We start from the raw sequence: 16,010 nt of genomic DNA, 5'->3' as shown, positions 1-16,010 counted from the left end.
CCTAGGGACCCCCTGTGGGTAAAATTATCATACACCGTATGTACATCAAATGCCTGCCCAGACTGCAGTGGATGCTGCTCCTTTAAATAACTTTTTTTTTTTTTTCTCTGTTGGGTACCACAACACTGAAGTCATGTTGAGAATGTTGCTCTAAGCCTCTTGTAAAAATGAGAGTTAGGTGCTCAAGCCGTTATTTAGTCATTTCTACACTTCATCACATAAGCTTCACTCAACAGCAAAATGTACTTGGTCACAGTTATGCAGAAGACACTGCAAATTCTCTCTTCCATGGAGGTGATCAGAGTCACCTCCTCTGGCCACCTGCATAATCTCAGTGTGAAACAAAAATCATGTGTAGGGCATGGCATTAGTTACCAAACTGCAGTGGAAGGGTAAGATGGATTTTTATACTGTACTTGAAAAAGCAAAGACATTAGATTAGAAGTGAGGAAGGAGTTAATGGTTGCAAAATACACGGTCATTTCCTGTGGTTGGATGAATACGAACTTTCAACTATTTCTAATTCTCTGTCATTTAAGAGGCTTTCAAGGTGCACTGTACATCCCAGACCAGGTAAGGAGTACAGCTTTTCACTTCTTGATTGTTTATTCAAAATTGTTTTTCAGTGGAGTCAGACTCAGTCAAGACTGATTTGTTCTCCCTCTAATTATTTACATCTGAAGGGAGAACAAAGTTCTTTGCAGTCCAAGAAGTACATGTGTGTCTTTGTGCCAGATGACTGTGAGCTGTAGAAAAGAACTGTATGGGTTAATAATAGAGCAATGATAAGGAAGAAGTTATGTTACACATAGTCAGAAGACAGAATTATTACAGCAAATACTGCAGTAAAAGAGAAAGAAAACTCTTACCACCAGTTTGAAGGAGTTCACGCTGCACAAACCACTATCAAAATAAGGGGTTCTCAGGTGTACAGTTTGCTGTAGTAAGGAGAGTAGTAAAAATCATAGCATGTCTTCAATGGTATTTTTAAAAGGAGGAAGAATGAGCTTCTACATATTGGGGGAGGAAAAAAACCAATCAGATAATTTTGGACCAGTGTTATTTGTAAATCTGGACCTGATATCTATCTTTAACTATTGCAGAGTCACGTATTGTAGTCATCCTGAGACTGTTCCTGAGGTTTGCAGCAACTGAACATACACACAGAAGTGACTGTGGAACCATATCATAAAATGATATAATTTCACTCGGGTCTTTTGATGCATAAAAACTGAACTCAGACAGACAGGCGCCAGAAGGAAGTCTCGTAACACAGTGCACTCTTGCATACTGCATTTGTTGTCTCTTAACAGACAGGGAGAGAGACTATTTGTGTTAAGGGGTTTTTTAATAGTTCAGAAACAAGCACAAAATAGCCATCTGTAGGGCAGTTATTGTAATAATGTCCTGTCACCAGGTCGCCCTACAAAAAGTGAAATTGTACATGTCGTGAGGATCCCTGGGTGAAGTCATACACTGGAGATTCAGGTTTTTGGCATTTGGGGTTTTTTAAGTCTTTGCTTGTAATCAGTTTTAATATTTGGACATTGGCTCCTTGACTGTGCTCAGTGTTTGGTATAAACACTTTCTAGATTTTATACATAGTGGTCAGGAGAATCTAGCTGGGGTTTTCAAAAGCATTTGTTTGATTCAGACACGTAAGTCCCATCAATGTTTGGACTTCCTAAATCACCTCCACCTTACTTGTGACATTGCTACTATGGTAGCACTCGAACCTCTGTAATGAATTTCACCCTTAAAAGACTCCCGGAGCCACGCAAGTTTTGTCACTGTCATCTACAGATGGAGAATTCGGATGAATCCCAATTGACGCCAGACTTGTGCCCTGGTTTTTGCAGCTCCCCAGGGTAGGTGGTCTGATCAAGAATCCAAGGACTTCCCTTGCAAACAGCTGTACGTCGGTTTAGACACAGCCAGGGAGCATGTCAGCCTTCTGCTAGGGAAGAGCCTATGGCACGGGTAGAAGCATTTGCATCAGCCTCAGTCTTCTCAGTTTGAGTACTGATGCTAAGCAATTTGTTGTTCCTTACAGCTCTGTGTGGCCGTAGCTGCTAAATACTTGCAGGCTATGCTACAGCTTGCCAGATGAAAGCTGGCTGAGGTGTGCCTACCCATCCTGCAGTCACATTTCCCAGTTACTGCATAGGCACAGCTCAAGGGAAAGTACTCAGCACCTTTGTGCGGGAAGAGCAACCTGAACCCAGGCCTCCCCTGTCTCCAGCCAGCAGCTTACCCACTGCTTTTGCCTTCAGTTTTTAGCATCCCTTCAGGTACATTTATTGACAATGTGTATTCACCTTCCGTCTTTCAGGGTGGGTTTGGGTTCAACTCAGATGCACCTGCTTGTGCAGAAAATTTTGCTCTCACTGATGACTGTAAGTGCAGAAAAGGCCCGCTTAGGGGATTTAAAATGTTTGCTCTCAGTGCTCTCTTTCAGCATAAGTATCTTTCTTTGGTGTGTACTCCTCAGCTCTCAGTCAGAGGGAGGCATACATTATATGTAGTGATATAACAGCATGGAAAAGAAACAAACCCTAGAAAGGCCATTCCTTGTATGGTAAATGTGGTGACCCCCAACAACTGCTGTGTTCTGGTGGAGTGGCTAGAGGTCAGAAACCCAGAAGCCCACAACCCAACCTCAAGAAGTTCTCCTGTGGTGGGGTCCCTCCGTCCTGCTCAAAAATGAAGAGACACCAAGACTATTTCTCAATGTGTTTAAAATATCGAGTGGTGTTTTGCACACGTATTGCCGCCTAACAACTTTACTTCATATTTGCATAGTTTTCAGAAAAAAGTTGTTTTGAGGCAGAAGTCCAGGGGGCTTCACCACTGGCAACTGATGTTTGTGAAGCCTCCAAATGGACAGAAGGATGTTTTTCATATCAAGCGTATTTATTGACACTGTTCTCATGTTTTTCACAGTATGCAAAATAAGCTTGAAAATGGAGCTTTCCTCTGAAAAATTACTTCATAGAAATGGGAGCATTTGGCCCTTGACTACTGCCTCAAAAATTCCTGGATGAAGGGAGCTCATTTTATAAGTAAACGTCTTTGGGACTCTTGTTTGGGCTTGTTTACTCTTACTGCCAGCTCTTGAATGGGAAGGTCTTGGTGTTCATCCTGGGCTTCCTATTTATACTCAGGAAACTGGAGAGGGACTCAGCCTGAGAGTTAGGGTTGTTATGTTAAAATAGGTTTAAAATGGGTGACATAATCCAATTATTGTCTAAATTTAGGTGCTAATCAATGAGAAACATCCCACAGGGTTCATTTTCTACAGCCTTTGAACCTGGTAATGTCAATTTGCTCTGGTCTCTTTTCACGTATTTTTGATCAGAAGCCTTCTGTCCTTACTGAAATTTTCCATTGGTAGTCTTATTTTTCAGTGTTGTTGGGTATTTAACTAAAGCTAAATACTCAGACAGAGATGTGTACACACTCAATGCAACAGCTCAGTTTTTAAAATGCTGGATTTTTAGCTCTCATTGATGTCGTAACAGAGAGATTCTGCCTTTTTGCGCACAGACTGATGAGGGCCCAAGAGTGGTTCAGGCTGGGGTAAGGCATTTATAAGCTTGTTCGTCAAGAGCTGCACATTTTTGTCACATTTTCGAACTACTGCATGAGGAATTCAGGCTCAGCAGCTGGTGAATTGAAAATAATTTTACCCTCACATCCTCACTCTACCAACTGCTCATTAAGTCTTGAAATAACAACAGAAATTATGCACCAGTACAGTCATGATGAAGCAGCTGGGGTTACTTACTACCAGATACACTGCACCTGATTGAGATCTGCAAAAATAAGAAGGGAAAATATCAAGTCACAAACAAGCATGTTCTCTTTTATCTTCTCTTCATCTTCAGATCTGGATATTATGCATCTTTAGTAATCCTGCACAGGTACGCTTTACAGCTAGTGAACTGTGTTTTAATGCTATGAAAGGCAGTGTTATCAGTGCTTGTCACTGTTTGGTATTATCTTTAGATGTGCCTCTTGTAAAAAATTTTTTTTTGAAACAACTGATTCTTAAAAGATTTTTTCTTTGGTCTTTTCTGCAGCTCTTACTCATAGAGGAAATCTGATCTGCTGCAGCACGGAAACATCAGCGGTGACCACGGCGAGACAAATTCCTTAGGGAGCTGCCTGTAAGTCTGATCAACATTTAAGATGAAAAGTTTTGCATTTTCTTTGGCAGGATGTTACACGCAGAGTTTAGCTGTATGAGGCAATTGCTGAGGCAATAAGGGAATATTCAGGAACACAAGCCTCTGCTTTGAGTAGGTGGTTCATCACAAAGAGAGGAATCATCTTTGTAAATACTTTTCCTTTCTCCCCCCCACCCCCCACCCCCCCCGCCCCCCGCCATAACTTCTTAAAAATAGGATTCGTCTTTGAGACTCTCTAAATCATGCCCAATTGAAATCCCGTTCTCCCAGGATTCTGAGTACACTGAGTAGACCCCACTTCTGGGCTACAATGGTTCAGCAGCTGAAGGCTAGGAAAATAAGGCTTTTGTACTTTTGTTACTTCACCTTGTGACAGTCAAGCAGTGCAGGGATCCAACGGAAATCCTCCTGGAGCACAGGGGGTGGTGAGAGGTACGGTAGGAAACTGTGGATAAGCAGGAACAGAAATGGTGGGGGAAAGAAAAGAGAAGCAGAAAACTGGTAGTATGAAATCGAGGTAGACACGGACAGAGGGTGGTATCTGGACAGCAGTTAACAGGACAAAGACAGACTTTGGGTTACGTGCTACAGATGACATAAGTGGATTTGTACAGGACAGCAAGGCATGATCCTTTCAGCTTTTTTCCTCAAATACTCTGGAGGAAAACCTGAAATATCCAGGTCTCAGTAACCTAAAAACAAATCTTCAAGGCAAAGTAGGTTTGTCTGCACCCTCTAGTGGTCTACGCAGAAAACAGGGTTTTAACCCACCAGCAATTTTTCTCTACATCCATTTGCTGGGACAAGTCATAACCTGGTCTTTGGCTTACTTGACACATCTGTAATAACTGTTCTCAGCCTCTGAAACATGATGGCTGCATCCAAACTCCTTTTTGGGAATGGTCTTTGGTCTATGATAACTCCTAAACTACACAAGATGGTTGTGTGGAACCCAGAGCTGTTTGAGTGACCATTAGTTGGTGTGAAGCAAAACTGTGCCAGAACAGTACAGTGCAAGGAACTGAATTTCATGGCCTGAGCCCAGGTTCTGACAGCCTTTAATTCACTCATGTTGACATACCCTTCATGTAGTAACATCCCCCTCGTGCATGTGGTATAGTCCTCAGTCACCTAAGTGTAAATGTTACAGAAGAATACTTCAGCACAAAAAAATCAATGAATCAAAAGCCCATTTGGAAGGACACCGTTGCCTACCTCCTTGATCAGCTCTCATCTACTTGCTGCTGGAAGACACATACTGACTGAGAGGTAGGACTACAGGAAAAGGCAAAGCAGCCTTCTGATTTTAGTGGCTGAGTCATGTCTTGGGAAATGAGATTCTGCCACTGATTCTGCCTGAAAGTCTTGTGCGATGCTGAGAAAAGGGCACCTCCATAATAAAAGGATACATGAGAAATGCCCAAAATGGAGCTGAGGTGGAACTTCAGAGCTTCAGCTCCAAGTGGGGACAATTCTCATACAGCCTCTGACTTCTGGGGAATTATACCCTCGTAGGTGCTTCTCGTAACATAAGATAGCAGTACTTAAGATAGCAGCACTTAAGATACTTAAGGACAAGTATAAAGCAGATATGTCTAGGCAATTATAGAACAATTGGATTTTGACAGGACTGAGAGAACTGGCCAGGTGCCAGTAAGGAGCATGCTTAAAGCTCATCAGTAAGACTATGTTTCTTTAGAAATACAAGTACTTTCTTTTCAAATAAAGTCAAGGAGTAGGAAATAGTGTAACTCCTTCACTAGGGCACTTTCCTAGGAGAAAGAGCACGCACCTTCAACACTCTCTTTTGACCACCTTTCTTCTTTTTCCACCTCCTTCCTCTCTAGCTAGATAGTACGCTAGCTGCCACAGTCTGGGCTGATTTGCACCTGGCCAGTTGAAGCTGGAAGGGCAAGCAGTGGTCATTGGGCAAAAGAGGAGCAGATGCCTGAAATATCGTTCATCTAGAAGGCAAAAGACCTCATCTCTAGTCTCGTCTTCAAAGACACTATTTCACGTCAAGTAGTCTCTGGATAACCCCAAAGGCCAACCTGAAGAGCAGATACCAGGCCATGACCGCTCCCTTACAGTTGATGACTGCCACTGTCACTAGGCTAGAGAATCTCTTGCCCTCCTGCATGGCATTTTCATTTTTCCCCGAGTTGTTGTATCGATTTTTTTTATTGCACATCTTTGATGTCAAATATGGGCAGTACCCAGCAGATCTGTGGTTAAAACAATCTCCTGCTCAGATAATTAGTCCTATGATCAGACTTGGGAGGCAACTTGAAGCATCTATTTCCTGACCTTAATCGCTACTCTATCATTTAGACAGGGAAGGGAAGTGTTTCTCTTTTATCAACCATCTTAAAAGATTGTAGCAAATCATATTCAGTCCCCAGAAAGAAAAGGCAATGGAATTTTCATAAGAGGAACCTTCACAAAGAGGTTCAAGGCTCAGGTCTCCCAGTAGTTTTCCTGTGAGAGAGAAGATGTTCTGTGAGACTCACTAAGATAATTTTTTTCCAAGTTTTCATGTTTGCAAGGCTCATCCGTAGTCTCCTCCAGATGACCTATGTGTGTGGCTTGTGAAGAGTGCTGACTTCCCAGTGTTCCTCATCATTTTGCTGACTATTTCAGATCCCATTCTGAGACATCGAAGTCTTCATTGGTGCCTTAATCCTTCCACCCATGTGATGCTAATTTACAGAGCCTGAAACCCTGTTTTAGATCTGGCTTCAAGGGGTTAAGCTTTCAGAAACTGGCACCAACTCTGAGCTCCTCATTTTCAAATGCTTATTAAAAGACACCTGTGTCTGACTTGCAGAAGTATTGAGTACTCACAGATTCACATATAGTCAATGGAAATGTGGCTTTGAAACAGTAACATTTTATGTGATGCCAAACGCTCTTAGAAATCAGGTCCTAGGCAACCCAGGACCTCCATTCCTCACTTTCCTGTTTGTAATAGGGGGTTAAATAATCTTCATACTAGAGGAAGGCTGCAAAGAAGAAATTTGCAGGTCTTTTTGAAGCACTTTGATGCTACAACACTGGATGCCACAAAAATGTCCACAATTAAATTACTTATTTGGTATTGAGGGCAAGAGTTTGAACAGCGGACTGTACATAGGGCATAGTGTCACTCACGGAACAATGAGGAGAAAAAAAAAAAGTCCAAATCTTTCTGATGGGGTATTTTGCCTTTGAAAAATTGCTGGGAGGGCATTGGTTCCAACAAAGATCAAATGGAAATGGGCAGGCTTAAACTTTTCCATTTTCCAGCCAGCTGACTTATAAAGTTTATTGGCAGCTGGGTTGATTGGGTCCCTTCAGCTTGTTGACTTCCAGCTTTTCACTAGTAGGATCATTAAACTGTAAAGCAACCAGGGGAACCCAATGATGAAATTCTGGCTCCCAGGCTTTTTAGCTGGTTTTTTGTTCAGTCTGCTAGAGCAGTAACCTTCCTGAGGTATATAACCACTGCGAGTACTGTGACAAAGAAGGAAAAGAAAAGACATTTTCATAAGGGACACCTTCCCCTCCTCTCAATAACCCAGGACTCTGCAAAGCTGATGATCTCAGTTACACAGTGCTTAAGAAGTAATCAGTGCATTGATCAGAACTGTTGTCATCATTAGAAATACATAGTTAGTCAAAAAACTTGCAGCTTATCCATGATTGCAGCTAACAGAACTTGGCTGCTAGTACAAGAATGTAAGATGGAGTTAAGCAGGAGCAAGGTCAAGCCCTTAAGTCGAACTAAATACTGCTTTGCACATTGTGAACAACTTCTCTTTATCAGCCCAATTTGTGACTTAAATCTGTACATGCTTGTCAGAGAAAGTACCTGGAACCCACTCTTTCACACGAAGACGTGCCTTCTCAGTCACACATTTCTCCTGTGGGGCATGAAGGTATTGTTAAAACCTCTAAGAGGATGAAAAATTAAGTTGCCTGCTAGGTGTCTGGCTTTCATGAACTCAGCAGTTCTCTGCTGTGTAGATACATAACCTTAAAATCTGGTCTTGGTGGATAAAATAGCCTCACAAACTCATCACTGAGATGTTTCGGGTTCAGCACATGTTAAACGTTTGTGATTTTTAAATCGTATATACTTGTGAAAGCTTTTTTTCAGCTTTTTAAATGAAAAGTTTTCCATCAACAACACTGCTCAGAGAAACTAACAGGACATGGTGCAGTTTGACATGTTATAGTAGGCTGATAGGTTTGCTTGACTCACATGTCTATTCCTGCTGATGTCTGTGGGCTGTCTTACATGAGAACATGATCACCGCCACATGAGAGAGGCAGAGATCATCACCAGTCTGGATATCAATGACATAGATGGTTGGTCTATGCTCGGCTTGAAAATGTTTACACTGAGTGGGGTGGATTCTCAGCACCTCCCAGTTTTTGCTGTTGCAGTACTGCAAAAATGAACTTTGAAGGCTCTCACAGCAGTGCCTGGGAATCACTTTGTTACACAGGGAACACCAGCATGTGGAATGATTATTCCTATGCCAGGTAGCAGTAGGAGCGCAGAGAGACACAAATATCAGCTCCTGTGGTTGTGCCTACTCTCCTGGCTGCTCTAACTTGTCTCTGGGACTAGCGTAGTCATGAGTGTAGAAGGAAAAATAAGTGGTCAGAAACATCTTTGCCTACTTCTAAAGAGCACTGGGGCGCCTGGGGATTTGTTTGAAACAAAAAATGTAGTGTTACAGCTTGCCATTGCCAACAATTTCACGGTTCGGACTAACGTGCTACAGGAGCTGTAAATGCTCCTGCACCTGCACCTGCCTCAGCAAAGGAAAAAGTTTTCACCTTCCATATATCATCAACTTAAACTTTTCTAGTAAATCTGAAAAAAAGAAATGAATAAGCAGGGGTTTGTTCACAAAAGACTGCCCAAAAATTCAAAGTGTGCCAGGCGCTAGAAATAAAGTAATGCTTCCATATCAAAGATATTTTTGTGTCCAGCTGTGGGCCCAAGAGAGCTGAATGCTAAATGCTCTTGCTTCCCGTTGCTTTCAGTGGAACTTAAATGTATTCACTGGGTCTTGGCCCATTCATAAATTGGGTCTGGCATGTGTTGAGTCAAGCAGGATTTGGTGTAGGATTTGCAGACTGGTTTTTGTAACCACGTGAAATACTCTGCCATTTATTCTGAGCTGCAATTTTATTGCTTTGATCCCAGGCTGAAAAAGGGATGGGTGAGAGGCATTTTGAGCAGTTAGCATGAGACTCACAGTGACACTCTCCCAAAAGGGAGATATATAATATCATATATATAAAATATAATAACACCAACAAGCTCTCCAGTGGCTCTGTGGGCAGTAGAAAACATATACTTACTTTCTTCCTACAATTCTGTAATTTATGGTGGATTACTATATAGTTTAGATTGTCATTATTGCCATTGCACATGTCTACAACCTTCTCCTGAGTTATTATGGCCATGACGTTCAGAAAACCATATGCAGTTGCAGAAATCAGGGAAAGGAACTAAAAACCACTAGGTGGAATTTTAAATGTCTGAATCCCAGGCTTTCATCCAATTGGCCAAATATTTTTATGCAATGCACTGAAACTTAGTTAATCTTGGGACCTACACCTTTTATCAAATTTAGCTAGAATTAACCAGCACGTTCATTTATTGAGGGAGAGAGGGGAAATACAGACCTGTGAATATAGACCAAAGATCCTTTTCAAACAAAGCTGAACAGCAGCTGGGCTCAGTAGTTGTTTGGGTTTTGTTTATAATTTTGCTTCTAAATTAATGATAAAGTGAACAAGTGGAAGAGTTTGATGCGTGCTCTGGCTGACAGCCACTCAGGACTCCCACATCCCCTTCTGGATTCTCCCACATCACATCCTTCCCCTACAGATGAGGCCACATGCCCACCCACAAACCTCATTTGTCAGGTAAGAAGGTGTACTGAAAAACCAGAGTCTTTCACTTGTAAGTCCAAGCAGCCCACGCTGTTTCTGTGAACAGTATTTATTGACTGGCTCATAGAAAGCATTGCCTGGCCCAGCGTCTTGGTGCACGTTATCCCCACGGTGGTCCACAGAGTCCTGGCCCTCGCCTTCCATTTCTGCAGCCCAGTGCCGTTGGGCCCTTTTACTTTCTTCTGGGAAGAAGACAAACATTCAAGCCTCCCCAGAAATAGATTCAGTCTGCGCTTTCTGTGTCAATATTGATGCCTCAATGCTCTCCAGAGGAGGAGGAGACATGTGCTGTAGAGACTAACCTGTGGGTGCTTATTTCCTTTTTCGAGATCTGAGCCGAAGCTTAATTCTCTTCATGTGTAGCCATCAAAGGCAGTGAAGACAGACAACTTGCAGTGATGGTGGTAAATAAAAACCTTACAGACTGTTACATGCTGTCTTATGGCTTCACGCACAAGTGTTAAATGGAATTATATAGAAGCAGAAAGTTAAGCTTGTAGCAATTAAACTACTAAATAGCTCTGAAGATCAAGATGAAGTATTTTCAATTTTATCTATTTATTAATTTTATATTAATTTTATTCACATTTATTTCACTTATGAAATAAATTAATCCTAAACCATCCCTAATCTAAGTCCTTTCCCACAACCACTCACACTGGTGAAACACAGTGCCATAGATTATGGCAATGCCCTACGTACAGACAGCTGCAAATGACAGCAGTTTTTTGAACACACATCTGCAAGTGACTTTAGCGTTAGAACTTTTTTTCTATGTTAGGGCTACAAAGATTTTACTGCTGCTGAATCACTACTGTCGATGATGACAAATGACAAGAGTATTTCCCCAGTGGAGACACAGCCAAATACAGTATAACTTTTAAAGAGCCAGCATAGCATTCTTAGATCAGAATTCTAGAGTATGTAAATGTTCTTTGCAAATCAGTTTGTATTTGTCTTTTTGACACTGACAGTCCAGCTGTCCCTAGTGGCAAACCCCAAGGTAAATTATTTTACTGCACTTGCTCTGTTTTATATACTTTTCATCTAATAGATCTCAAATTAAATAACTGGGCAGAAAAAAATGGTGCTACCTTATGCTGGAAAGATTTGGAAACCAACCTCTCTTCTCATTATTAGAAATAGTCCCTTCACTTCATGTTTCAGTCTGGGTGGGTGAGAAACCTGTGCTTGTTCTTTGGCTAAAAGTGCAGAGTTTCCACTTCTGAAGTTCCCGTTATACTTTCCACTAGTTCTGAACACCCCCACTCCCCAGAAAAAAAACACCACCTAGTTTGGGGCTCTTCTGTGTTGTTTATACACTCTGTTTAAAATGTTATCAAGTCTTTTTTAACTTTTTGTATGCTTAAAAGCAGATTGTTCAACCGCTACTTCCTTATTTCTCCTCCCTTCCTCTTAACTCTTTAATATACAAGCTCTTAGATACTTGTGCTTTTCTTTTTCGTTTACAGTCTATGAATAAGTTGACCTATGCATCATCCCAACCAACTAGAAGTATGAAAGCCAAGCAAATTTTCAGGTAGCTTCTCATCAGAAAAGCAAGACAGGGTTGAAGAGGTGACAACAGTTTGTTAGGAGTGGGGTTTTGTCAGGCTTTTATCACTAAGAATCTTATGGTCTTCTCATTCATCCTTCTAATAGTGTTTTATTTTGACAAGCCTACATCACACAATGCATCAGAAATATCAGGATTACTTGCTATCTGCCACCACACAACACTAAAAAGTAGGAAAGGCAAGTATTGTTACTTGACTGCCACTGAGGCTTACAACAGACAGTGCAAGGCAAGCCATCCAGGGTGGGACTATGCTCACCAAGGGATGATTTGGCCACACAAAACAAGGAGATTCTTCTGCAAAAGGTGCACAATCCCAGAAGGCAGAGCAAGGCAAATGTGCATTTGCAGCTCACATTATATGCCCAACATCAGGCCTCTGCGTGTTCTTATGCCTGACCTACTTGTTGGCGTTCACCCCAACCTCACGCTAAAGAAGAAAAGATTTCTCCACAGGTAGAACTTCCAGCATCTGACCTTAATGCTAGCATTGAAAAAATGCTTTAGGAGCCTAAATACTCTTTTGTCATCACTGTAAGTGCTAAAACTGAAGACTGGGGTCTTCAACTGCTCAGCTTTTGCTAAGGGCGCCCAACAGCAAAATTATAAAGCCCCGTCACTAAGTGCTCGGAAGCACCATATATCCTGATACCCAAATCAGACTGAAGGTCTGAAATGCTCCACAGTTGTGGAGTGGGGAAAGACTGTTCCTTGCACTGTATCGTTTTGAGGACCCAGTATACCATAAATAGTCAAAACACTTACTGGAGACTTACTGGAGTAGATCCTGCATGGAATACAGCCAGAAGAAAGGTGGCAATGCCACGTGCCCTTTAATCCTGTGGATGCTCAGAGCACTTTCTACACACTAGGGATGTTTACCTAATCTGATTGGAACCAACCGTTCTTGCAGAAATGCATTAAGCACCATGTTAAAGTTATTTATCTACCACTTATCTTTACTCTTGCACCTGAATTTGTTCCAGATTGCATGGTGCAACTGGGACATAAAATCCATGGGTGAGAAAAAAAGACTGCAGTGTTTTGTTCAGTAGCTGAGAGAAGAACACATCCAAACTGCACTTCCTATTTCAATGTCATTTATATGTTTTATATGAAGGGACTAATTGACAATCATTGGTTGGTGGGAGGTGTAGATTCAAATGTCATCACACTGAAGAGATAAATTAATTCATATCTGCCACATCCCCATTTAGTGATATTTGGGAAATACGAACAGTACTGTTGTTGCTGGTTTGGATCCTTCCATTTTTTGTGAGATAAGACTGATGCAAGCATCTCGCTCCAGGAGGAATTTCAGTTGTAATACATGGTTGTAGCTAGCGGTCTCCTTGAAACACTCAGCAAAGTGCCAAAAGCTGCAGCTTTCTCGGGGACCAAAGCGTTTCCTGTTATCTAGGTTGCTTGCTGCTCGGTGTCCTGGTTTGCTGGATCTTATTCTAAAATGTCTAATTGTGAGCCGATGAGGTATGGGACACCTCAGCTGGGGCCAGGGAGACTTCTGGGCAGACAGGTGCCTCGGTCTACGCATGCTTCTACAACCTGGGGTAGCGGAGATGTGGATGGTGGGTGCCCTGGGCTCGCTCTGTGTATTTGCGTTCTGTATTAACTGCTTCAAGGTACTTGTTGCTTTCCTGTGTCTCTGTCTTTCTGATTGAGCAAAACTAACCACAGTATCTTTTTACACCCAGTTTCTAAAGAAACTCTTTTAACTGGTTTTCAGCTGAACTGTGGCTTGCTTAAGCTTGACTAGTGACAAGAACAAGACATCAGAAATCCAGTGTACAAAGTCATACCCTGTCTTTTGTAATATGAGGTATTCAGCCATCTGAGAACCAGAAAATCCTGTTGTACCTTGCAGTTTGTGGAGATTTTTCCCCTTAGGATATTATTGCATTAGTATAATTTAGGCAGAGAAACCCCACTACCCTGTCGTGGTTTAACCCCAGCCAGCAGCTAAGCACCACGCAGTCACTCACTCACTTCCCCCCACCCAGTGGGATGGGGGAGAGAATCGGAAGGAAAAAAGTGAAACTCGTGGGTTGAGATAAGAACAGTTTAAGAGAACGCAAAAGAAGAAACTAATAATGATAATGATAACACTAATAAAATGACAACAGCAATAATAAAAGGGTTGGAATATGCCAGTGATGCACAAATGCAATTGCTCACCACTCGCCAACTGATGTCCAGTTAGTCCCCGAGCAGCGATTCCCCCACCCCCACTCCTCCCGATTTATATACTAGATGGGATGTCACAAGGTATGGAATACCTCTTTGGCTAGTTTGGGTCAGCTGCCCTGGCTGTGTCCCCTCCCAACTTCTTGTGCCTCTCCAGCCTTCTTGCTGGCTGGGCAGGAGAAGCTGAAAAATCTTTGACTTTAGACTAAATATTACTTAGCAACAGCTGAAAACATCAGTGTATTATCAACATTCTTCTCATACTGAACTCAAAAACACAGCACTGTGCCAGCTACTAGGAAGACAATTAACTCTATCCCAGCTGAAACCAGGACATACCTGTAAAGAAAGAATCTTTTATTTTGATAATTGATTTGGGAAGTCTCATTATTTGGGTATCAAAATTTAAGATACAAGGAAGTGCTCAATTTAAAAAGAAAAATATCTGAACAAAGTTTTGACAAATGCAGTCCCTTGAATATGGCTTGAACTGGACATTCAAAAAGATGACACAAAACCCCACTCATTCAAGAGCTTTCTGTCATAACTTTTAAATTATTTCATCAAGCTTACTGCATTACAAGTCACTGAAAGGTTTGCAAAAATTATAGCATAAGAGATCTTGATGCCTTGTCTGGGAAAAATGTAGTTATAAACCATGAGAACAAGTCCACTGATTCCAGTAAATGAATGTTAATTAATTGGATAAATACTTTCATAAAACTGGATACATCTGACTTCTAGGGGCATTCTAGAAAATAATGGAAAATCTTCTAAGTACATGGGTAGAGTATTACAGCAACAATTTTCATCTTGGAGCAAGCATGCAAATATGTTTTTTACAGATTGCTTCTTCAGTTCAATAAAAGCGGGTGTTATGCTATCAATTTCAAAAGCCGCTTCTTCTCCTTATAACTCTTGGAGCATTTACAAAGCAAGACGCTAATATTTCATAAAACATCATCAGTGGCGTAACTGAGCAGTGCAAATATATTAGTATCATAAAAAAAAAAAATCCAAATTAAATCAGAGTAGGAATGTGACTTTTTAAAAGACATCGAGCAAGTGAAAGAGAGCGCACTGGAATTGAAGACAATCTGATTATCATACCCAAGGACACACCTATAGTCTTGTCAACTCTCAGAAGGGTTCTGCTTCTTAATCATCTACCTTTGGTTATTGCAAGGAGGCTTTTTTACAAAAAGGTACAGAGAAGTCCATAACAGTTTCATCTCCTTACTGACATGGCTGTCTGCAGGAGTGATAATGAGGAAGCTTGTTGTGGATGTTGCCCTCAGCCCACTTCACCCCAGCACTTTGGAAGTGCTCTTGGAGTGCCAGAGCCATCCTTTTACACAGGCATGTTCAATAAGGTGGATTCTTACACTAATCTAGAAAGTCATAGTGTTTTGGTTATCGTGCCATTGAAGAGAGGTCACTGACATACTGGTCTCCTGATCAAAGTATCATTGCTACTTCATTGACTGTTTTGGCAGCAGGAGACAAGCTTGGTTTTGCTTTTGCTTTTGCAGGAAGGAGCATGGAAACCAGTCAGGAATGCTACTGCTAAGGACTGATTCCTCAAAAATATTTGGATACCTAATTCCTTTTGAAGACTTAGGCCAAAATTAGCATCTTTCCCAAATATTGTTTTGCTGCAGATGCTTAAAGAAAGAACAAAAAAAGGGCAATAACTACGAGGCAAACAAAAGCCAGACATTTAATTAAATGTAAACTAGCTAGTTCTGCCTCTTTGCTTCTGTCAGATTACGAATTTGAGTATTGCAGGTAAGAACAAAGCAAGAATGAAGTATGATCCTATTATTATTGAAGACTGCAAAAGTTATTATCTCATCTGTAACGAAAATAAAAATGGCAATGGCAAGGAGTTGGCATGTGATGTGACCTAAAAATAGGAAAGTAGTATAAAAAAATGCTCAGACTAAAAAGTAGTTTGTCTTGTGATTAGTGTGACCATTTCAAAATATTTCCTGTTGTGATTGTATAACCTTTAAAAAGAAAGGATAGGTTTTAGCTGATGAATTGCTAGGTGTCTTTTCTTTCTACTAGTCTTGGTAAAAAAAGGA

General features: G+C 41.3%; 1 protein-coding gene across 4 annotated transcripts in view; it reads left to right on the top strand.

Moving 5' to 3' along the window:
* The first annotated feature begins 506 nt into the window (after positions 1-506).
* P2RY8 (P2Y receptor family member 8) overlaps positions 507-16,010 on the top strand; it is a 36,768-nt gene continuing 21,264 nt past the window's right edge. For all 4 annotated transcript variants that reach the window (XR_007510227.1, XR_007510226.1, XM_049834617.1 and 1 more), the window contains exons 1-2: positions 507-573; positions 4,083-4,169. The gene's annotated coding sequence lies outside the window, so the exon portion shown is untranslated. The remainder of the gene's footprint in view (positions 574-4,082; positions 4,170-16,010) is intronic.

Source organism: Accipiter gentilis, chromosome 31 (assembly GCF_929443795.1).
Source record: "Accipiter gentilis chromosome 31, bAccGen1.1, whole genome shotgun sequence".
Classification (NCBI taxonomy): domain Eukaryota; kingdom Metazoa; phylum Chordata; class Aves; order Accipitriformes; family Accipitridae; genus Astur; species Astur gentilis.
The sequence above is the reverse complement of the archived record's forward strand: the minus strand, read 5'-3'. Positions and strand labels throughout refer to the sequence as shown.